The following is a 24,995-nucleotide window of genomic DNA, read 5'->3' as shown; positions in this document are numbered from 1 at the left end:
TACTGCGAAATTGAGGTGTGACCACGTTGCGTTTTGCGCAGTTTCCTGTCACGGGCACTAGGCCGACCCACACAAGTGAGGTACCATTTTTCTCATAAGACTTTGGGGAACGCTGGGTGGGTAGAAAAGAGTGGATCAGCGCAGATTCCAAAACTTTCCACCACATAAATGTGGGGAAAATGTGGCCTTTTTAACATTCTTTTTGGTTTTCAAGGGATTCTGGGTAACAGAGCATGGTGGAAGGCAGTCAAATCACCCCATAATTGATTCCCCTGGGTGTCTAGTTTAAATAAATGTATGGGTTTGCTAGGTTTCCCTAGGTGCCAGCAGAGCTAGGGTTCAAAAACTACAGCTTCACACTTTGCAAAAAAAGGGTAAATTTTCATTGTGAAAATGTGCTGTGTTCACGTTGGCTTTTGAGCCTTTTCCGGTCGTGGACACTATGCCTACCCACACAAGTGAGGTACCATTTTTATCGGGAGACTTAGGGGAATTCAGATTTGTAAAGCAACTGTTATTACCTATTGAGTTTTCATTTTTTTCGCCTTCCAAATATAAGACATTGTGTAAAAAAGAAGTTATTTAAAAAATGATCAATAATCTCATGCAGGTATGAGTATTCCCAATCTTGAAAATGTGCAAATATGTACTATTTTTAAACTCTAAAATTTGTACCCATTTCATAAATAGATAGGTGTCTTTCATACCGATTTTTCCATGTGTACATTTTCCCAGAATAATTGCTCTATAACCGGTACATAATAAATTACCATTGCAAGTTGCTGCTCAGTTTTTGGCTCAGGGTTTGTTGGGTTCTTGGTGAAGTTCTATATATATCCCCACAACCAGAAGGTCCAGCAGAGGAAACAGTATATTGCTTTTAAAGAGTTGTCATAATTACAAGAAGTTACAAGTGAAAACGTTGACACAAAAGGTTGTTTTTTTTAACTAATTTACAATTTCTCCAATATTTCACTGTTAATTTCTATAAAGAAACCTTATTGGATCTACACAAATGACCCCTTTCTGAATTCATAATTTTGTCTACCTTTTCAAAATGTATAGCTTTCCAGGATCTATTATTGCTTTCATACTAATTTTTGCCATTACCTAGAAGGAGATTGAAAGCACAAAAAATAGCAAAAATAGGCTATGTCCCAGAAAAATGGCAAAACTGTGAAAAATGTTGGTTCGCTGACAAAAAAACTGTCATTCCCTAAAATCCGGGAAAATGGTGATTTCAGCCCCACATACCCTTTTTTGATAACATTTGCAGGGAAAAACCCAGAGGCTTTCATTTGCATCCCATTTTTCCAATTTTCTGAAAACAAATATTTTTTTACTGTATTTTGCTTAATTTCTGGGACCCCTCCGAGGGAATCCACAAACCCTGGGTACCTTTGGAATTCTCAAGATGTTGGAAGAAAAGGACGCAAAATTGGCGTGGATACCTTATGTGGTCAATAAGTTACAGGGGCCTAAGTGCGCACTACCCCAAATAACAAAAAAAAGGCTTAGCACGGAAGGGGAAAAGGCCTATCAGCGAAGGGGTTAACCATTCAATGCCTTTGTGCCTCTGAATACACATCTGGATCTGGATGTCAGTTGGCCATTCAATTAATTAGGGTTTTTAAAGTGTAGGTATTGACCTGTGAGGGTCTCAAGGTGCTGGTGGCGGGGTGGCTAACGGAGCCACCCCAAGTACCTTGAGTGCTGCGGTCATCCGAAGAGCCAGGTCTTAAGGTCCTTCCTGAACTGGGGCAATGTGGGAGATTGACGGAGGTGGAGGGTGTTCCAGGCTTTGGCTGTGAGGTAGGAGAATGACTTTCCTCCCATTCTGTCTAGATAGTCACACAAAGGTAGCGGACGTGTGTCCTGCATATCCTGATGGCTCATTAACACCAGGCGATGGTTCCTCCTGAGCTGGAGTGGTAGGAGGAGGCGAGTCCTGGATAGGGGTGTGCCTGTCCTCACACAAAGAAGTCTCCACCCCATGTAGTGTGTCTGGGGCCAGGGCAAGGAAGGACAGGGGCTTGAGCATAACAAAGACTTTTCATCGAAGTTTGTCTACGTCAAAGGTTGAATTGGGTACAAGTACTGGACCATTGACACCATATACTCAAAACACTTCTGGACAGAGGACATTCTGCCACAAAGAAGAGCTGGATTGCTGTCAGGAAGGACTGTCACTTTTCTGTTTGATCTGCTGTGTTGGCCTGCTGATACCTGATTCTGTCCTGGGACAGAAGAGTTTGTTTTATTACTTCTGTCCTGGGAGTGAAAGGACTAGACTGTTTTTAACATCCTGCTTCCAAGGTTCTTCAAGGGCTTGGGTTGGGCTTGCCTTCTGTTAAGAAGTCTTAGGGCTATCAAAGATTTCACCTGCAAATATCTGGACTCTGCTGCTGTGAGTTCTACTCTGATAAGTGGTGCCAAATCCAGTTCTTGTGCCATTGGAAAGGAATTCTGGTAATACAAAGAAGAAAATCCATGCATCTACTCCAAGCGTCAGTTCAGAACCAGAACATTCATCTTAAAATTAGTCGCTTCACCACTGCCTGCACCGGAGTGCAGTCCCCGCATGATGCAACGACCGCTGCTTACAACGCAGGACCCAGTGCCTCCGAATAACCACCACTGCTTGAGTCCTGAGCACCGCATTACTAAAGCCTGTGACGCACCCCTCTGACTCTCATCAACAATACAGCACCGCAGTAAGGAACCAAGATATTGTGCCTGTAAATGATGCATCACCTCTCCTGTGCCTCGCAATGTCCCAGGCATGGAGGGCTCAACAACTCTGCACCAACTTAGGGAACCGATGCATCCCCGTTTATAGCGATTCATCACCTGCTCTGCGCAACGCACTGTCCATGAGAATCCCCGTGCCAGCTACCTGCATAGCAGTAAGGAACCGATGTATCAAATGCTTTTTAGGCATCTCACCTCCCGTGACATGTATCGTCCTTGATTTTTTAACGCATCTAAGGCACTTTGTCCTGGTCAAGTGCAACCTTAGATTTTTAAGAACAACTTTATTTACTCTTAATGAAAAATCATATATGTTGACTTGTGTGTGTGTTGGATTTTTGTTGTTTTGGTCTTGCTTTAATCAGATAAATATTGTATATTTTTTCTAAAACTGGTGTTGAGTCCTTTTGTAGTGTTTTCACTGTGCTAGTTATATTGAGGGTGTAACTCACCCTGAGTGAGGGTCCCTACTTGGACAGGGTGCAAACCACTGCCAACTATAGACCCCATTTCTAACAACAAGTAATAAAAAGGCAATTCAAAGGAAATCGAATTTAAAGGAATACAGATTGGTGGGTGATAACCTAAGGAACCCTTCAAACATAAGACTTAGTGCAATAAAGAAAACATTTTAAAACAAAACAATTATAGTTGGGGATCCCACATCAGTCCCTTACTTGGTTTGAGAAGATAGTTTTTTTTTAACAGTTATTCATCATCTTTATTTGATTTTGCAAATATATCATAAAAGCATATTTATAAAAAGATCATATAATATGCAGATATTAAAAGGAATAAAACTCCATCTCCAATCCATAATTCATTTCCATGACAAAATGCCCATAAATTAATTGTACACATAATTGATTAAGAGAGCTTATGTAAAAACAGGTTATCAATCATTAAAAAGAAAGTCAAGAGATGTATATATTTTTCTGAACCTCAAGGCCTGTACGATAAATTTTTTAACTGCTATGCAAATCACAGATGAATCAAGACGCTGTAGAAAAATTAAACCATCCTTATAGGATTTAATCGAATTCCCTCTAAGCACAGGACGCAAGAAACGTTAACGATATGAATCATAAAGAGGGAAAAACAACAAAGTGACTAGCGGATTGGCAAGATAGCCCATTGCAGGAACAGGTAGGCAATGAGGGAAACCAGTAACCCATAACTGGGAAGGTCCCTAAGAAATGAATCATATTTAGTCAGAGCCGTAAAAGATTAAATCTATGCTGCTGGGCTTTAATCCATGAAAATTAGGGTTCCAAACAAAAGCTTTTAGCAATCAAAGTGTAATGCTGGGCCTGTAGCATATTTATAGATTTCTCCAGCCTTAAAGTATTTCTTAATTTAAAATATTGTTACTTAACCTGCGCTTTAAAAGAGGAATCAATGTTGAATCTATATGCCCATCGATTGATCAACCCAAGATATTGTAGTGACTTCTTAACATAGTTGAGCCATGGGATAGATTGCGCATTATTGGATTTAAGGCAGTCTTCCACTATATCCCTCATAAACTTTAACTCTGTGACAGACCACAGTTTAACCCTTAACAGAACTGGTGCCAGTCCCAGCAAGTCCTCTAAAAACCCTAGGCAAACCGAATTAAGTCGCATTATGCTTTCAGTTGCTGACGTCTTAAAGTCAGCAGTCTATCCCAACCCAAATTTGCAGGGAATAAAATGTAAAATGCCCAAGTAGCTCAAAGTTGGGATCTTTATGATAAGTATACCTCCCACCTTAAATTTCCTAGAACAAGTGTTTTTGGGACCACTAGTCAAGACATATGATTTTTTTTAAAATTAACCTCTAGTTTCAAATCCATCATAAAGAATAAAAACCATCCAGTAGAATTTGTAAACCATTTGCGGTGAGAGGTAGCAGCACAGCATTGTCTGCGTAAAGCAAGCGAGGGATGGGTTGTCGCCAATTTGAGATATGTCAGGGGTTAGGGACTTTAAAAATGCATCCAGTGCATTAATATAAAATAGAATTGAAGATGGGGCTAATATGCCACCTTGTCTGACACCCCTTGTAACGTGAATAGGAGACGTTAGGGCACCAACCTAGGTATATCGAACCCTCATTGTGATATTTTGATGCAACCTTTTCAAAGTAAATAATAAGGTTGAAATTGACAACCGCTTGCTTCATGATATCCCATAAATTGTCTCTATCCACTAGGTCAAATGCAGAGGAGAGGTCCATAAAGGCCATATGCATGGCCCCTCCCCTGGCCTGAACAGATTTGCCCAGTATAAGAGACAGATTTTTGCAGAGTAATCAATAAAGGAGAACGGACGGTAATTTGACGGGTCATTCTGGTTACCTTTTTTCATATATGGATATGGTCACAGAGTTCAACCAGGAGTCTAGCGGACCTTTAATGACTATGGCTCTATAATCATTGGTAATTTTAGATGCCCATAAATCAAGATTATGCTTAAAAATTCTACTGGGACCCTATTTGGGCCGGCTGTCTTGCCTGATGCGGAGCTACATATGGCTTTCTTCAAGTCCTCCACGGTTCTAGTTTTACTAGAATTTAACAGATCATCAGAATTGCAAATAAGATCTCTTCTATCAGGAAGGGTTTCAGCCCTCCCTTCAGAGGTAAAAATCTTTGGGAAATGAGAAACCCAATCCTGTTCTAAAATGAGTGTCTCCAATTAAGTTATAAAAAAAGAAAAAATATGGAATGTTTATGCAAAATTTTGTAACTGAAACACATGGTTTAAAAAAACCTAAAATAGTGTTTCGTATTGTGGGAGTGTGTTTTCTATTTTCACAGTGGCTACATGCAGGAAAAAGGGACAGTAAAAAATAGAACTGATGGAAGGAAGGGGAACGGAAGAGAAAATGTGAGGAAACAAGGGTACTGGGATGCAGAGTGATTAAGTGCCAAAATGATAACTGAGATGAAGGAAGCAGCTCCCACAAAAAATGAATTGGGAAAAGGATGCGGCAGGAACAGATTAAACTAAAGCTTTTTGTAAATGGGAGTGAGTTTGAGGGTCCTTACACTAAAAGCGAAGGGAGGGAGGAGCGGGAAAAAACAGTGAAAGACAGAAAAGTGGAGCGTTGCCCAAAGACAGAGCATGGATAGGAAAGAGGGGACAAAGATACTCAAAGAAATGGTGTTAAAAAAAACCAGAAATAACTAATTTCCGAAATTGATGCAATTAACACTTTAAGCTAAGTGATCCCAATTCGGTTACTGCATGAGAGCAAAGGCAAAACAGATGTCAGACAAATATATTACTAAAGCTTGGTGTGTTAGCTCACAGTCATTTACAGACAGCACATTTTTCATTGCAATAGCCACTACTATTATATTATTATAAATTTTCGGCGCAACAGCTACCCAAAAAGGGTTTCCCGTCGCTGACAAAGACCAGAAGAAGGGGTGGCAGCTTAATTAATTACTGTTTGAAAAGGTAGGTCTTGAGGGATTTATGAAATCGCTTATAGTAGCCACTACATTTGCACAGCTTTCCATTTTTACAGATAAAAATATATAGGGCACAAATTATATAGATAATGTGTGGGTTTTCAGCAAATATTTATCATTTGCACACCACCAAGTAGTTTCTTAATTTGTTTTTAGTATTAAAAAATTGGTTTCCATCAAACACTACAAAGAAATGTGCTTCATTTGTGCTGTCCTGACTGGTGATATATTTTTTTTACAATAGTTGTATAGACCATTTACTGGTATTTAAAGGTTATTGTGTTAAAAAAAAACAGGCAGCCTTTCCTTTTACAGTCCCCGCATGCTAGCAAAACCGTCACATAGTTCACTTTACAAAATCCTCTCACTTTGCAGTCAGAGAAAGTAAACACCAGTCTCAAAACTAATGCAGCGCAAAGCTTCCCAGATTTCTTACCACTTACAAAAATCTTAGAATCAGTAGAGCGGTTTCTCTAACAACATTGGAACTCACAATAGTCTTTGTTGATACTCTTGTTTACAACAAATCAGTGGTCCTCCAACTGATTTTTTATTTTTATCCTCATTTGCTTTTAACCATAATAAACAGATCATCTGTTTATACCCCTACTCAACGACCTGAGATGACATAGGTTCTTTTGATGGATTCTCTCACTACCTTCAGCCTGTACGTTTATATTTCCAGACCAAAATGTTACTTCCCCTAAGAAGAAGAGGATAGGTTTCACTTGAACTTGATCTGTAAAGACCACATGGACTCATTCAGTGACCAGGAGAAAGACCCAGCATAGTCCAAGGAGTGTCCATTAGGCATAATCATCAGACCCACCCTTCGTTATGACAAACAAAATAAGAAAAACAAAGCATGAATAAAGTTTACGCTTATTTCTTAGGCTATTTACATTGACGCAGCAGGTCCCAGTACGCAATCTTTTTTCTACTACAAGCTCTAGCCAAGTCCATCTTAGATGTTTCATATAAAGAAGTCAGCCAATCTGAGTATTTAGGAGGGACAGGGTGTCCGAATAATCTTTTTATTAAGGTGATAGGGACTGGAATACTCAGAAGATGTGAACAATTATCCTATGAGGACCTGTAATAGATAATGGTTACCCTAAAAATAATCCCTTGACTTTAAAACTAAAACTTTTCTTAACCACTGATACAAACACCTTGAGACAATGAATAGGACTAAAAGAATGAGACAGAATCGATAAAGATAAGTTATGAAAAACATGTAATCAATGCCTCAAATTGCATAGACCGGTCTGGAAAATGCATTTCAAGATCAGATTTAATACCAAAATGGTTATAACAAGTAGCCAAACAGCATAGTACAGATAAATTTCAACAGCAAGATTAGCCTTAGGAGAACATGTGATAGTCTAGAGATTCAGTTATTAATCATACAAACCAAAGCAAGGGAGTTTGCTTCCGTTTCCTCTTGGGATAAAGCAGTTAAAGTTGAGCAGCAACACTGTGTGCCACAGCAGGAGTCAGCTAACCGCTCAGCCAGAAGGGTTTTTACTGCATAACTTTACCTGCCGGCAAAGCATAGGATTTACGTTTGCAGTTAGAGAAAGTTCAGTTCATTAGACTCTACACCACCCAGTGTGGATGGGAAAGGGGCATAGAGAAGACAATAGGGATCAAAAGTCTGCCTGACAGCATGCCAGGAAGGAAAGAAGGACAGCCAGCCCGACTCCTCCTCTGATGGGGCAATTATACTCCGAAATATTCTACGGTAACACCCCTTGATGTATCAATTCCGTCAGCCCATGGGTTCCTTTGGTCACTCACAGTAGGCTGGTCAAGGGCCGCCTTGGAAACTCCAACACGCAAAACTGCTCACATTGCGTGTTCTTTTCAGTGGTAAACAGATCTAACCAAGGCTCTCCCCACCACTGAAAGAGACCTTGCACCACCTCTGAGTGAAGACACCACTTGTGATCTACCAGGCACCGACAGCCAAGTTCTTCCACCCTGGTGTTTAGAGAACCTGCCAGGTGTTTAACCACCAGGGTCATCTCCTCTAATATCCACCTCTCCCAGTTGGCATCCTCATCCCAGGAGCGATGCATCAGTCACCACTGTTAGTTCTGGTTGGGGAAGTGAGAGGGCTCTGTCTCTGACCCAATCCTAGTCTGTTAACCAACAGTGCAGTTGTTGTGCAGTTCCAACAGAGAGCTGGACATAGTCGGAAAGATTCCCCTGATGCTGTGCCCACTGGAACTTCAGGTCCCACTGCAGAGCCCGCATATGCCACCTGGCATGATCCACCAGCAGAATATTGGAGCCCATGAAGCCCAGCAGCCTCAGTATAATTCTCCCCGAAATCCGGGATACAGGCTGAAACATCGGTATCATGGAACGAATAACCTGTACTCACTGCTCGGGAGATTAGGCCAGAAAATGCACCTTGTCCAGACAGCTCAGAGGAAAGGGAGCGTCTGGGAGGGAGTCAGGTGTGACTTCAGCACATCGATAGTGTAGCCCAGCGAGTGCAGGAGGTCCGGCGTTGTCTGGAGGTAGGAGACTACTTCCTGCGGCGAGCCTGCCTTCAACAGTTCGTCATCAATATAGGGGAAAACTGGAACCCCTGATCTGCGCAGATGAGCTGGGACCACCGTCATCCTTTTCGTGAGCACCCAAGGGGCACTGGTAAGGCTGAAGAGGAGCATGGTGAACTGAAAATGTGGCAGGGTACCCCTTCTGTAGCCATGAAAGAGGCAAAAAGCAGACTGGGGTGGACCGAAAAATGCAGCGGGACCAATGATCTGGCCGTAGCCCTAGAGCATCTTTAAAGAGTTCCAGCTCAGAGTCGGCTTTGTTGCCAAAAAAAGCAATGGCCATCGAAAGGCATGTCCAGCAAGGTCGACTGGACATTCCCCGAAAAGTCAGATATCCTCAACCAGGCATAGTGTCTAAGGGCTACAGACGTGGCAATCATTTTGCCTAGTGAGTCGGTGGTATCCAGCCCACATCGAATAGTGAATTTAGCTATGTCTCTCCCATCTGCCACTACTTAGTAGAGAATGGCCGGGCCACCCCCTGGCACTGAGGCAGCGCTTGTGTGACCATATTCCAGACAGTATGGGAGTATCGGCCCAAGAGGCACACGGTATTCACAGACCGCAGTGCCAAGCTGGAAGAAGAGAACATGCGCTTCCCAAGATAATCCAGCTTTTTGGATTTCCTGTCTGGAGGAGCAAGGGGAATGCGCCCTTGGAAGAAGAGGCTTGGACCACCAAGCTCTTGGGGAAAGGGTGTTGGTTGAGGAAAACTGGGTTGCCCAGAGCCGGGCGGTGGGCAATTGTTCTTTCCACAGGAGCCCCTGTGCTCGGCTTGGACCAGGTGCCCAGAAGGATGTCAGTGAGGGCTTCCTTGAAGGGCAGTAGGGGTTCAGAGGAGGTTGCTGCAGTCTGAAGTACCTCTGTCAGGAGATTAGTCCTGACTGCCACTGAAGGGAACTCCAGTCCCAAGGCCTTGGCTGCCCTTCACACTACCAGAGTGTAGGAAGCTCCCTCCTCCAACACTGTAGGGGGAGAAAGAATGTCATGGTCGGAAGTGTCCAAACCACTGGCGTCACCCAGGTCCTCTCTCCAGTCCAGCTCTTCAAGCTGGTCGGCCAAAAGGTCCAACGACCCCTCCCAATCCTCATCACCACTTTCTGGGAGAAAGGGAACACCAGGGAGGAACATGTGAACAAAGTACCATCCAGCATCAGATTCAACATCGACCGATGTCGGTCCGGGTCCATCTCGGGGGGTGAGGATGAGGACACTGCCAGTGCTGGGGGTGTCGTCGCTGGAATCAGCACCAGGGAAGGTCGGGTAAGATAGATCAGCATCAATACGGATCTACTGATATCGAAGGTCCAGGAACACCCCCCAACAGGCTTTGCGGGCCCGAAGGCACGTCGCTAGAATCTGGCTGCCCAAAGAGAAGGTGGAGGGCTACGTGAAATGTACGAAGCTGGGCAGAGGACGACCTGGATCCAGGAAACAGGAGGCGTGAAGTCCTCCCTGAAGGAGTCACCGGAGAAGGAGCCTTAAAGTGATGATGCTCCTGATCCCACATCAGCCGACCGACGGTGAGAAAGGCGAACAGCACAGGTGCTTCTTCGCCTTCTTCCTCTGCTCCGACTTACCCAAGGACTTCAAAAACTTTGCATAGGACTAGGTGTGGGGGTTCCACAAGTGGCCTCGAGATCTTCCTTTCGAATGAAACCCGGAGTGACGCGGAGCCGACCATCGGGCTTCATAGAAATTCAAGCCCGCTCCCGCAAAGACTTTGGATTCATGGCCAAGCAGTCGGACCATGACTTCGGGTTGTGGTCATGCTCCAGACATCAAAGGCACACGAGGTATGGGTCAATCACTGACATCAGCCTGTGACAGGCCACGCAAGGCTTGATCCCAGTCAGACGGTGGGACATAACTCGTGCACCAGGAGTTGAAGGCTCAAAAAATAAGTTGATAAACGTCAAAAAAAGTTTATTCAAAAAGTGACTAAAGGGGTAGCTCTCTCCAGATCTGTGCTAGGCTGGTGCAGAAAAAGAAAGAACTGACATCAGTGCACAGGGGGGGTCTCTAAGAAGGCACCACAACATCATCCCGGCGACCACGACGCTGACGACGGACACGGAGTCGATAAACGCCACCTACCCAGGCGCAGGGATACTGCTGAGAAATAATTCTCCAGATGCAGTCTGACACCTGGGGTAATTCTAAGGTAAGAAATCTATTACTAACTGTCACTTTCAGATATATTAATTAACTCTCAGAAAACATACGGCCCCAGGCACTAAATGAGATGGATGGGATTTCAAAAACTGCATGTATTGCTTCTGATTTTAATAAGTTTCTGAAAATGTTGTTGCTTGGTTATAAAACCCTTCCAAAGTTACCAAGGGATCTTTGCATGTCAGATATTGGGAGCCCGTCATGTTTTTTTCGTGTCCCCAAGTTAGTGAACCACTTCCACCAGCTGTTTCCTGATAATTCAGCTGAACCAGAAAAATCTTTTTTTTCCAGAGGTTCAGGTGGGGAGAGGGTCACTCTCAAGAGTTTAACAGCAACATGTTCAGCCATGGGCTGGAAGTCAGTTACTAATGCCCTCTGTAATAATTTGAGGGCCAATAGACCTTGATGGGGAATGAGTGGAGATTCTACTGGATGGGCTGTTGAGTAAGCCAGATGCAAGACCATTAACCACAACGTGGGTGGAGCTTCCAGGTCATAGTGCATTTCTGGGTTATTTAGGGCAGAGTGGTGTAAAACACATCTGTTATAGGACTCCCCTTTGCCCGGCAACAACTTGTTGTTGCGTTGGCTTACCGCTTCAATCGTTCCTTTAGCCGTATAGCACCTGACAATTTTTGGTTTCTCCTCCTCTGTTCCCTAGAGATAATGTCACTGTCTCCTTGTTTGTTGGAGTCGGTCTTGTTTCTATGGAGTTGGTCAGTTGCTATGTGGTCTGACACCTGGGCATTACAGGGAGCTTTGCCACTATGCAGGTCAATTAGCTTTCATGACCGCAACAGTCATTCTGGATTCAGGTGACTGCTTGCTTTAGAAGTATATTGTATAACAAAACTTTCAGCACCTCTGTTCTTGAATACATGCAGATCCTGTGGGCATCTATGGGTAAGAACAGCATACCCTTTTTCACAAATCAGACTTTTAGCTCAAGATCATCATATTGCGGTTGTCTGAGCCATCAGCATGATCAATAATTCTTCTCAAATTATTAATCTTAGCTCCCATCCAAAGCAATCTTTATTCTCTGAATCTGAAGTAGCTTCTCTCTGTTATTTGTGTAGGCACATTTGCCAACATATAATATGCTTTTATTTAAGTCACTTGTTAAACAGGACAGAGAGGCATGCTCTGCAGACTAAAAACGTTGATGGTACAATTGTGTACAGTGACAGGAAGTCAAATGAGGCTCTCAGTAGCCCCACCCCCATTCAAATGTTTTATTCCCTCTCCATAGCCAAGCTACCAGATTTTTTGCTTTCCATTATAGATCAGTTTCTTGTCAATAGATAAGTCGAAGAAAACATGTTACTAAAATGGTACCTTGTTTTGGCTAACAGTCAGCAGCTTCCTAAAATGCTCACAATGCACAACAAATATGGTTCATCAGATTCCACTGACCTGGTATTAAAAAAACTTGCTACTAAGGTCTTTGGTTATATTCCTTTTAACCATTGTGCTATTGCCAACTCTAATATCTCCCTTAGGCCCACTCCCTTTCGAAATTTTCCATTGAAACCTTGCCTGTATAACATTTTTTTTGACAAACAACTTGAGCATGAAGGTGCTGGTTATGAAAAACCATGTGCATGAAACTAGCTGGAACCGTTACACTAGACCATGGTGTGTTAGAAATTGCATCTCTAGTTATTTTATTATTTATTTGAAGAGTTTTATATAATACTGGCCAGACCCAGAGGTATCAGAGTGCTTTACACGAGGTTAGCATCCTTACATCAGTTACAAGAACAAATCATTACGTAGAGAAAAAAACCTTGTAATTACATCAGTTATTAAAGCATTACAAAACTTAGAAAACAAGTTCTATGGTGCATCTAGAGTGGTGGGGGAACAATAGGGGGGTAGGGGTGCAGATCAGTACCCTCTAGTTGGCAGAGGATTCACCCTGTCCAAGTAGGGAGCACAATCATAGTCAGGGTAAGCTAGATACACATTACAAAATACCCTTTGCTCAACCTCTGGTAGGATAGGATAGGATGTACATTTATATAGCGCGAATTGCTGCCCGGAGGCGTCCAAGCGCTAGGAGAACCGAATACCTACAGCAGGCTTGGAAGGAGAATTAGGGAAAGGTTAGCTAGATTGAGTGAAATAAATGGGTCTTTAATTGTCTGCGGAAGGTTGAGAGGTTAGAATTAGCTCTAAGGTGCAGTGGGAGGGCGTTCCAGGCTCTAGCACCATTGAAGGAGAAGGTCCTGCCTCCGGATCTAGATCTTTTTATTTTGGGGTTTTTTTGCAAGAAATGTTTGACTGGAGCGGAGGCTTCTGTTGGGCACATAATGGGTAATTAAGTCTTGGGTAATTTTAGGGCCGGTGTTCCAGAAGGCCTGGTGTGCAGTGCACATGGCTTTAAACAGGACCCTCTGTCGCACCGGTAGCCAGTGGAGGGTAGTCAGGCCCGCTCTCACTGACTGTCTGCGGGGAAGGTCTAATAGCATGCGTGCTGCGCAGTTTTGAACTATCTGGAGCCTTCTGAGGGTGGATTCGGGGGCACCAAGATAAAGTATGTTGTTGAAATCGAGTCGCGATTGAATTAAGCCTTGTATGGCAGTTTGTTTGGCATCCCAGGGAAGGAGGGGGAGGATTCTTTTCAGCATTTTCATGATGCCAAAACAGGTTGCCGAAAGTTTTGTGGACTGCGTGTTAAAGGACAGGGATCTGTCCAGCCACACTCCAAGGCTTTTGATGCTGTTTTTGGGAGTAGGTGGGGGGCCCAGACTGGGTGGCCATAAAGAGGGGGGAATGCTAGGGTCTGGGGAGCTTGGCAAACAGCAGTCAAGTTTATCTAAAGAGTCAATGTCTAAAATATTAGTCCCACACACACGCACGGTAACACAATGAACACAACACAAAAATGCTCACATAGGTTTAGAAAAATGGATTATATTTTTAGGAGTAAAAGAGGACCAGAATGACAAAAATATATGAATTTGTAAACAAGAAATAATAAAGTAGCGCTATTTGATTCTCAGCACTAAGGGGTTAATTGAGGTTGTGCTGGACCGGGGTAGATCCAAAGTCCAGGCCAACCATGATGGAGGTCAGGCCGGCAGGCAACAGGCCTCACGCAGGTCCCGGTAAAAATAATACCTTGGATGGAGCAAGCATCTACGTTGAAGACTTAATGCAAGAAGTCGAGGAGGCAATGCGTCGCTGATCCCGTGGATGGAGGTAAAGCATTGGCGCTGATCTGCGCAGTCAATGAAGGCTTGGTCAATGCGCCCCTTCACGATACAGGCACTGAGTTGTCATCAAGCCGGGCTGTCCGTTGAGGCGATATTGATGGACTCCTGTATCAGCATATAGGGGGACAAGGAGTTTGTTCCAACTGGCCCAAAGTCGAACAGCATCGATTTTGGTGGTTCTAGACAGCAGAAATCACCTTTCAAGGGCCTAGGACTGGACTGGCACCACTTGACAGGGCCGGACTTACAGTTGGCAGAGTCCTGGTGCTGTTGCAGACTTTGTCTTTGATCAAGTCTGCAAGTCTTTGATGGCCCTGAGACTTCAGAATAGGAGGCAAGCCAGCAGGCCTTTGAAGGCCCTCTGGGTTTAAGTGTGATGGATCCACTCCTTGTCCGCAGCAGGCAGCAGCACACCACAGAAAAGTAGAAAATAAGTTCATCCAGTGTAACAGTCAAACAGAGTTAATTTCTGTGTAACTCAGCAGTCTTTACTCCTTGCAGAGTTCTTCATAGGTCAAGTAGTGTACTGTCTTGGTAGGGTGAAAGCCCAATTACGTTGCCAACCAGCAGACCAGCGCCTGCATAAAGGTGCGCACGTGGGTGACCTACAGGCAATCCACACAGCCAGCCTGGTATAAGAGCTGTGATAGCAAACAGCACACGGGGCCACAGTGGTGTGAGCTGAGGAGTCTCTCAGAAGGTTCTGGTGCTGCTCAAGTGACCCATGAAGAAGCGTCAATCAGACGGTCACCCAGAAGCGTAGCTTCAGAGAGAGTGTTTGGGGTGTTAACACAACTCCCAATAAATATATGTTCTGATATATAGTTGGGTTCAGGTGCCTTCAGTCGGGTATGGAGAGCTGTTGGTCGGATTTCACAAGGAATTTTTACATTAACACCGCCAGAAATGCTCAATACACTCTCTTGCCCGGTTTTGAAAGTCCTAGAAAATGTTGGTTATTTTACAAAATAGTGTGTTTCTTCTCACTTAGTACTCCTACCAATCCGCATTCCTCTACCTATACACTATCTAGGAAGCCCCCGCTCATGCACCCTGCTTGTACTATACTGTATTATAACATTATATGCCAGCGCTATTGTTTGGAAAATCTGCAGCTCACCCCCCATCTTACTGACCAAGCTACTGCTCTACTGTCACCACAGGCATGGATTATAAGGAAGGTACGACTAGAGTCCTGGTGTCAGATGCACCATGGGGATGTAAATTGTCAACCGAGAGGTGATGCTTGGAGAGACTGGTCCCTGCACAAGGTGGACACTGATGCCTACATATAGAATAATGTCACCTACAAACATATGTCCAGAACTGACTTAGAATTAGAGTTTCTGCTAGAAGGCTGGTCTGAATAAGGCCCCAAATAAAAGGGCATTTTATATGTGTAATGATAATGACAGGGTGAGACATACGACCGCTGATGTGCTAACATAAGAGGTGGCCTACTCAGATGTGAGACACCATGAGGTACACAAAGGAGGAAATGCTATTAGTACTAATCCTAGGTGGAGTTCGCAGAGTTCTGCATAGGTGGGCGAAGAATTCCGCTCCACCTGTAGAGTTAGCTGAGTTTTGCCCACTCCTCGCGGAGTTCCGAAAAACTCAGCAAAGTGACGTAGAACAGAGGTTTTTTTCCACGAGCAGCTTGCCAACGGTAAGTTGGCGAGCACTTGTGAGAAAAAAATAATGTGCTAGACCTCTTCCTGGTGAGATTACTCATTGTGGGCAGTCATGGCAGGTCACAACTGCTCACGTTAAGAAATCTGCCATTCTTGTTGAGGAAGTTCCTTCTCAAGTAGAAGGTATACCTGGGCAGCAGAAAATTGCAGCGCCTTTGGCGTGACAGGTAGTGCAGTTCATGCGGAAATTACAGAACATACTCCTGGTGCTAAAAATCAGTGTAAGCATCACGACTTAACAGATTCCGCTGATGGCTGAACGCTGCGGATTGCGGTAGAGTTTTTCTGGAACATCACCGAGTTGCATGGAGTAAAACTCAGCAAACTCCACCCAGGCTTAACTGGAACTCTGTGAAGGGACCAAAAAAACTCCACTGCGCTACACAGACTTCTACAGCTTGGAGTGCACTTGGTCATGCCTGTTCATATTGGTTTTAAACACCGGGTGTTTATCTTGTGCTGGAAAATCAACGCCAATGGCACCATGTGCAGCGCAAGAGGGCACTGCCTCTTCTGCTGCTAGAGTAGATTTTCTACTCTAGCAACAACTTTCTCAACATAAACAGAAGGTTTCAAATTGCCCCGCCAACGCCCGCACTGGGAAATCCAACTGCCCACGTTGAGGAATCACAACGGGAGGTGGATTTTTCTTGATCCCGCTCGCCAATTTGACGTTGGGGAGTACGAGCAAGGGAAAATCTCACAGGCAGGTGGATTTTCCTAGCTCATGTTTACCACCTTGACTTTGGGGAGCATGAACATGGGAAAAAACTCTGCTCTGATATGCGGAGCGGAGCTTTTCGGAACTTCGGGGGCCCCGCAAAGCACTAAAAAAATCTACAAACTGAATGCTCACTTAAATGTGACTGGACTTCCACAGGCAAGAAAATATGGGATGTGATTGCAGGACATGCTTGCAACACCAAAACAAGCTGGATTAATATACACTTGTTTATAATGGAGCCACAAAGTGGGCTGTGGCCACTCTGAGGATGGAAGAGAATCTCCTGAGCCCACAATCTGCTATTGATGCCTGTACATTACACCAGAATATCGTGGAACCAAAAGGTGGATGCAGTAGTTCTAGATCTACCTCCAGTGCTCTGACCTTAATGAAATCTGAAAGTATGGGCGCAATTGAGAAAACATCCAGTAAATGCTGAAGGCCACAAGGACCAGACTCTAGTCAATGTTGTTCCAGCTGGCAGCAAAAGTTTAAGACGTAGAAGGGAGGTAGAGTGCCAACAATGCCACCACGGTGCAGAGGGAGAAACCACTAAACTGATGGTGGAGGGCACAAGCCTTAAGCAACCACAGCCAGAGGGCCTTTGCAACCTCTTCTTGCGAAAAGGGTGCTTCAGGCACCAGCACCAATGCCACACCCAGGATCTCCTTCCACAGGGTGATTGTAGCTCGAGTCTTTAACTTCCTAAATCCTGCAAGCAACCAGGTTGTGTCGTCCATGTCCATTCCAAAGCGTCAATATTCTATTTATCCTGAACCTCAAGCACGCAGGGCAGCTTATATGAATCAGTTGAAATGATTGGGAAACAAATCAAATACATTGTGCTGTCCCAGCTGCACTAGATATCATGGCATAAAGAAGCCCTGGCATTTTCTCAATCTGAATGAGACCTGGGATTGGTTAGAGGAGTGGCTCCCAGTTCGTGGCCCACAGCCAGTCAAATGCACACCAGAATCAGACTGTGGGAGGCGGCAACAGTCCAACTGTAACCCCTGCTGTGCTTAATAATGTCCATCAATTGTGTGTCTTATTTCTACCCAGCACTACTGAGAGAACGGGATGGGAAAACCCTAGCAGTGTACATATATCTTCCACTTGGTCTCGCCAGTACGTGCACTTCAAGTCCAATACAACTAATACTATACATCCCAGAGGAAATCCTAAAATTTGGGGACTCTGGTGTGTACAAATGGATACCTTTGCTGGGTCCTTTGGCTTGCTGGACATTGAAGAAGCAAAATCATCCCTTCAGAAACACTCATTTCATTCAAATGTGAAAAATGAACAAGACTAGACTACTTGCTAGTTCTTAAGACCCATGCCTCCAAATTTATAGTCACATCTCAGATCGGTTTCCCTTAATAAAGGCATTTATTTACACAGTTGCCCCATGGTTGGTGAGACTAGACATTGGATGCCTGGGAACTTAAGGCTACACCAGAAATGCAACACATATCCTCCACACTATAGAAAATTTAGGGTTGGCCCAATCCACCACAACTTTGGGTGGGGGAGGGAGCTTCAAACACTGATTGCTCAGGGACCATTCCCAGAATCCAAGGAAAGAGGAGTGCTCTAATAGGAGTAAACCTTAACGAGGAGGAAAACTCGTTAGAAAAACACAGCGAATACTACAACAGAACTAACACAAAGTAATGGTTAAGAATGAAAAAGTAGGGATAGGGAAGTGAGTGGCAAGACTACATAGTTACTAGATTGGATCAGTATAAGGGAACTGGAGTGTAGATGGATACAGGGAACTGAATGCAGAGAGCGAGGTGATAATTGACTTAGACCGGTCCCAAGTGTTTGCATGTTATCCCTCACCTCCAAATACTGCTAAATATTCAAATGGAGAAAAATATATTTAACAGACCATTCAGTGTGGTGATGAACCCCAGATGCCTGGGTGAACCTAGATGGACAGTCCAATGTTATTAAAAAAAACATTGATGCATTACCTCACATGAAGGGCTGCAAGGTCCCAGGTCCAAAAAAAGTCCTGATTAAACTCTTGAGAGGTCTATGGAACAAGGTTTCCATCCTCGTAGTTCACATGCTGCAGGAAGGAAGGGAAGAGGGATGCCTTCCCCTGGATCTCCACCTGGCTGCTATTTTATTTGTCCATAAGGTGGGGAAGCCCTCTTGTGCCTCCTCCAGGCACAATTACCTCCTAAATGAGGAGAGGGTAAAGTCCTCGAAAATGATCTTTTCAAGGCAATACAAACACGGATCTTCACAACCAAATGCTACTCATGCTGTTTGCATCTTCCAAGCATAATACCAGATATCTTTGAGACTGCATGGCTGAAAGAATTTACTTGAATCTGCTGGGAGTCTGTCATTAGATGGACCATAGGCATTTGATTCAGGGGAATAGCCATTTCTCATCGCAGTACTACTGCGACTGGACTTTGGTCCAGGACTGTCTCAGGGATCTTGCCTCTATATTCTTCCCCATATCCAGAGTAAAGATGAATGGAAAGTGCTCAGTACTTCCATCAAAATACTGCACAATACAGGTGTGTCCCCTCTCCCTACTACTCGTTGCCCTTGTTCTCGAACACAAATCTTGGGAGCAGGACGGAAGCCCTAATCAGGGGCAGGAGATGAAATCTGTAGTAGTATCGTCCCATGCGTAGCGGTGACAGAGTAGACGTAGCCAAGTAGTATCTTTGAAGAATGTTTTTTAAGTCCATAAGATATGTGGTAATAGCCCCACCAGAAGCAGCCCGATAGGGTCTCAGCCCATCTTCCAACTGTCAATACTCACACCAGGCACCCAAGCATTCCACACCTGCCCATCACAGAAGCACTCCATACAGAACACTCACACTGGCTGAGCAGCTAGGAACTAGGTAAAAGGGAACATTATAAACATGACATGAAGATACTACATTATCTTCTCCCTTTTAAATTGAAAACGAATAAAACCATATTAAAATGAAAACAACTATACAAAATAATATACAAATGAAGACAATAGTCCATAATCCTGGAATGAATGGTAAAACTACATCACAAAAGGGAAGATAGACCAAAGGAGGAAAGAAGAATGAAAAGATACAAACGAACTATCACCATCCTCCTCCTTTAATATTGAAACAAAAAGAAAGGTTGTGAACATACAGCTCACAGACAAAAAGTGAGACACCACACGAAAAGACATGAGAACACATGTGAAGAGAGTAAAGGGAATAACGCACCCCAGAACTCTAACACTATGGGTGGACTGCACCCAGGAAAGTGCTCCTCATGTAAGGAACCAAACCATAGTAACAGTGGGGAAGGGACTAAAACCCAACCTATCACCGCTCATGTAAGGGCCACATGCAAAAATGGGTCTATAACCCATGACAAACTGTGTAAATGGGAGTGAAACCCATTAAGTCATCCCTCTAGACAGGGTATAATAACCTATAAAACCTCACTCATGTAAGGGTAAAGCACATTTAGAATATGACAAACAACCTGCGTTGTATGGGACTAACACCCATAAGGACAAGTGCAGCACAAGAAGACTACACAACATGAACAAAGTGCAGCACAAGATGGCTTACGAACACAATATGTCCACGTGAAGCACAGGGTGACATACATATTGGTGACATAATTATACAGAGCGTTAGATGGAACTACCACTAAGCATTGGCGAATTTTGCGAATCTGGCGTTCGCAAATTTGGGCATTTCCGAACTCGCAATCTGCAAAATCCGCGAATGCTCGCGAATTTGCAGATTTTATTTTGTGTTCGCAAGGGTTTCTACCACCTCGAGGGTTTTGTACCAGTTCGCAATTGCGAACTTACTTGTCGGCTCGCAACGGTCGCGACTTTGTTGTTTCTACGTCTGGTTCATCATCACAGGTTCACAGTACCCTCTGTTTCACCACTGCCACCCTCTGATTCACCCATGCCACCCTCTGGTACATCACTGCCACCCTCTGGTTCATCACTGTAGATTATGGGGGGGGGGGAAGCAAGCACACCTGCCCTGCTTCAACTGACATGAATTAATTTGGGGTTGATTTATTAATGTGTCACTGTTTTAAAATTCCAGTCTGGCACCTGCTTCCTTATCTGTAATTTGCTTTCTGTTGCAGTGCAATTTCTTTTCCCAGGACCTTTGTGGCCTACTTGCAGCTATTCTATGAGCCTGCTGTGAGGGTCAGAGCAGGATCATAGAATAGTTGCAAGTAGGCAACTGAACTCTGGAGTGGCCCCTCAGGAAGCACTACAGGGAATGGTTACTAATGATGAGTGAAGTTTTGCACCTGCTGAGTGCTTTCAGTTTTGCAAAACTCGTTTTTCTGCAGAACAGCAACTGTAATGCCCCAAACAAACTTACTTGTGAAAGTTGATTTCTAATCCAAAAGTGATCCAAAGAAAGTCTAAAAGGCCTCAAATTGAAAAAAGTGCAGGCAAATGTCAACCTGAGGAGTTATTCTGATAAAAATCATAATTTTCAGAAGGTTTATGCTGCTTGCTAGTGGATTTCTTGTGCAGAATTGCAAATTTTGCGAGTGCGAGATTGTTGCTGCCCGCCGCATCTACATGTTCGCAATTGCGAACTCTTGCGATGCTTCGCCAAACTCCTGCGGGATCCCGCAGCAAGATCCAAAATGGCGCAGCACTCGCAAAATATAGAGAAAAACAACTCGACAAAAGCTGAATGACGGTAAGTGAACGCCGCACGCAGCAATATTGTATCAACATGCAAAAAAATCCGCAAAATCCACGAGTGGAACGGATTTTCCGCCAATGCTTAACTACCACCCATAAACTGTGAACGAGGAGAAGACCCCCTTTAAGCCACCCCTGAGGTAAGGGAAAAGTGACTTACAATGTGGAAAGGGGACTAAACCCCATTCCAAGAATAAAAGGGAAACCAACCCCTTCAGCCACCCCTCTAGTAAAGATATAGTGGCTTACAATGTTGACATAGAACTAATGCCCATAAACAAACCAGACAAACTACACACAGGTCACATGTACCAAAATAAAGTGACACATTAAATATATGTGAAATGTTGAAACTCAATCTGACGTAAAAAAACCTAAACAAATCTAATTTCACAAGCATATAAATGAATGACTACAGATCACACATGCACCACAAACACAAACCAAACATCCTGACATGCAGGAATACATTGAGCATAAAAATATAAACAACCCAGCACAAGGGATAATTAATTAACCCAGCAAGCAAAAACACTGAAAATCTGAAGTATGGACACTATGTAAGTCCAATATCTTCCTAGATTGCTAAAATAATTTCCAGTTCCTTGAATGTTTCGAATAAAATACGTTTGAATGAGGCAGAAGTTGGATTACACCAAACTCCATTAACAGCAAACATGAAAACCAAAACTTGGTGACGCCCAGGTAAAGGAGGACACCACTCGATAGCGGACATTACCAGCGTTAACTAAAAGATCCTCCAATTCCAAAGTGTAGTGTGAGCAAACTCCGCTGAGGAGCATAGAGAAACAGACCTCAAGAACACACAGCTCGCTAGGCATCCGAACATGCTAGACGATCTCTTGCTCAAGGCTGGATGAGAAGAATGGCTAAACACAAGATAGCGGCACGCTTAACAGACGCATGCCTAGTGGCTCCATGTGTGTGACAGCGGAAAACATCTTGAAGCAGCGCGCATACATGTCAACCTACAGAGACTTCAGCAAAGTCCCTTCGGCTCCTCCGTGTGGCGGTCGTTGAGCAGGTAAACTTCACGCGTTGAAATTGGCTCGTGCACAGTTTTGAAATGGCACAGTGGCAGTTAAACTGCCCTCCCACATAGAAGGTCAAGGTGAAAACAAAATTATATGAATCAAACAACTCACCACAATGAATTTCAGACTACTGATGGCCCCCTCTTGAAACGTAATTGACATTGTGTCAATTAAATAAACCACAGTTGTTTGTAATAGAAACTCCTCCTAGAAAACAGCTTCAACTTGTACAGATTAAGAATGTTTAAGCAGCACACAAAAAAACAAATTGCTGCACTCGTAGAACTTCTTCCAGATTACTACCAATACTCGAGCACGCCATTGAACAGGCACAAACTGACATTCTGAAGAGCAGAAGCAGCTGCAAATACTTATTTAGTGCTGTTGCTGTGATCATAGCAGATGTTATCACTCAACACGAAATGGATCCAAAGAGCATTGTAGGGTAGTAACAGCTTGAAGTCCCGGAGAAGATCCTACCTCCTTGACTTTGGACCAGACGCCCGCGCTCCCCTCACCCGGAGGCGGGCGAAAGAGGACGCCCCGGCCCAGGGCAAGCAACGGTGTGGATGGCGCTGTCTATGGCTCGTCCCTGTGGGTACCCGGCTCCGAGGGGTGGGGCCCGGGCGCAGCCTCCCACGCACTCACGCAGCGCAGACCAGCAGCGGCACCTTGTATTCCCTGGTATTGTAGTGAAAATACAACAGGTCCCAAAAGATGTAAAAGAGTGCAGCGTTAAAACAGGATACTAACTCGCTAATCTTATGTCAAACCGTATTTTGTAGAACTTGATGCTTCTTTAAATTCCAACAATAGTTATGTTTGTGAGCAAAGCACGCCTGGGCTTGGGTTGTCCGGTGTGAGGGACATTGGTGGGGCTGCGAGGCGTGCTGCTCCAGTTTCTTTTGTAGATTCTTTAGCTTCATCACTTACTCCTGGAAGTCTACTGATGCTGTACTTGTGGTCACTTGTGACCCACTACTTCTGAGATTTTTACCGTGTGCTGTCTGCGCTTGAACTTGCTGTAGCTCCTTTCCAACATGAAGACCTCCTGTAAACTTCATCTTTAGCTTTCATAAAACCACTTGTAGAGCGTGAGATAATCTCCAGATTGTCTCCAAAATGTAGTGGTATTTTCCCATGCGTAGAAGTGACATAGACGTAGCCAAGTAGTATCTTTGAAGAGTATTTATTAAGTCCATAAGATTCTTGTTAAAGGCCCCTGCAAGAGCAGCCTGCTCACTGTTCTGCCCATCTTACAACTGTCAACACTCACACCAGGCACCCAAGCATATCACACATGTCCATCACACTAACATTCCATTCAGAACCCTCACACTGGCTGAGCAGCTAGGAGCTAGGTAAAGGGGAACATAATAAACATTAAAGAATCAACATATCACTGTACGCACAAAAAGTGCTACTATACTGGCAGACTCTGCCTCAATTCAATGCCTTAAAGTTGTGGATGGTTGTGAAGGATACTCAAGGTTTCGCATTTAAGGCATAATGGATAATGTTACCACTTGTAGGACGGACACCTCTGTCTGGAATAATGTGCCCTTTTCCAAGTATGTGAACAAGGTTTCCAAAACCAGGAAATGCTTATTACTGAGAAGAATGAAGTAGTGATGGGGAAGAACCCAACCCCTCCCTCCCTTCTGGTAGGGACTCAGTGATGTGAAGCACTGAAGGGCACTTTCTCTCGCACAAACAGCAAAAAAGTGCACCATATTAAATGACAGCCCTGCCTAGATTTCGGTATGTGATCTAAAACACCTCATTTTGGGTACCAGATACTTGTTTCACCAGAACTGGAGTAGTACACCCCTCCTCCCCCTCCCGCCAAGTAACAGAAATATGGCACAGATCATCCTTCACAATCCATGCACTGACACAGTTCAGACAATCTATGAAGGGACTACTGGGCCTCACAAATGGTGAAACTCAACAACTAGGCATATGCGTCCAAGGAAAGCCTGTGCTTAGGACACAGGCAGGCCTTGGGAGATTGAGGCCAACCCAAGCACATATATAGAGGAAGAGTCCCAGCCACATTACCAGATACCACTAGGACCATTATTTTGGTATGGATAACAGCAACTCATTGAATTGGTTGTCGTGGGATAATGACGATTGATGCATCTCTGGTACCCTGCTGCGTTCCACGACCTGTCAGCTAGGGCAGGGTGACATAAGTTTGTCGTAATAAGAATATCGAAGTCAGGAAACATATAGGGTCACAACTGCTCTAAAACGTTTATAATGCTTTTAAGAGGAATTTGCTCACCCCCAATACTTTGACTACCCATGGGTAAAGTACGCATAAACAAAATACTCAACACTTTACCTGATGTAAAATGATAACTCCCCATTGGAATATAGGCTACTGTTGGCGCCATTACAGAGATAAGCAATATGCTTACTCTATAGGACTTTGGAAAAAACATCTCTAACATATAATGGGAGCACTAAAAGCTAGAAAGGATATGGACGTTGGGACTTTGGACAATGACACACAGCAAGTGTGTACCGAGGGACGGCCATCGTTGGGTCCGGACTCAGAGTGATCAATTAAAATACTACAACAGATTTATTAAACACATCAACAAGTAGTTAACGTAGGGGTGGCTAACAACTAAA

The 24,995-nt window shown here is 44.0% G+C and overlaps 1 protein-coding gene across 1 annotated transcript in view; it reads right to left on the bottom strand.

The window, feature by feature from the left end:
* The window catches only part of SYCP2L (synaptonemal complex protein 2 like), a 1,791,741-nt gene that overhangs the window by 1,642,349 nt on the left and 124,397 nt on the right, over nt 1-24,995 (bottom strand). The gene's annotated exons all lie outside the window — the stretch shown is intronic.

The sequence above is a fragment of the Lissotriton vulgaris genome, chromosome 4_1, assembly GCF_964263255.1.
Source record: "Lissotriton vulgaris chromosome 4_1, aLisVul1.2, whole genome shotgun sequence".
NCBI lineage: Eukaryota > Metazoa > Chordata > Amphibia > Caudata > Salamandridae > Lissotriton > Lissotriton vulgaris.
The sequence above is the reverse complement of the archived record's forward strand: the minus strand, read 5'-3'. Positions and strand labels throughout refer to the sequence as shown.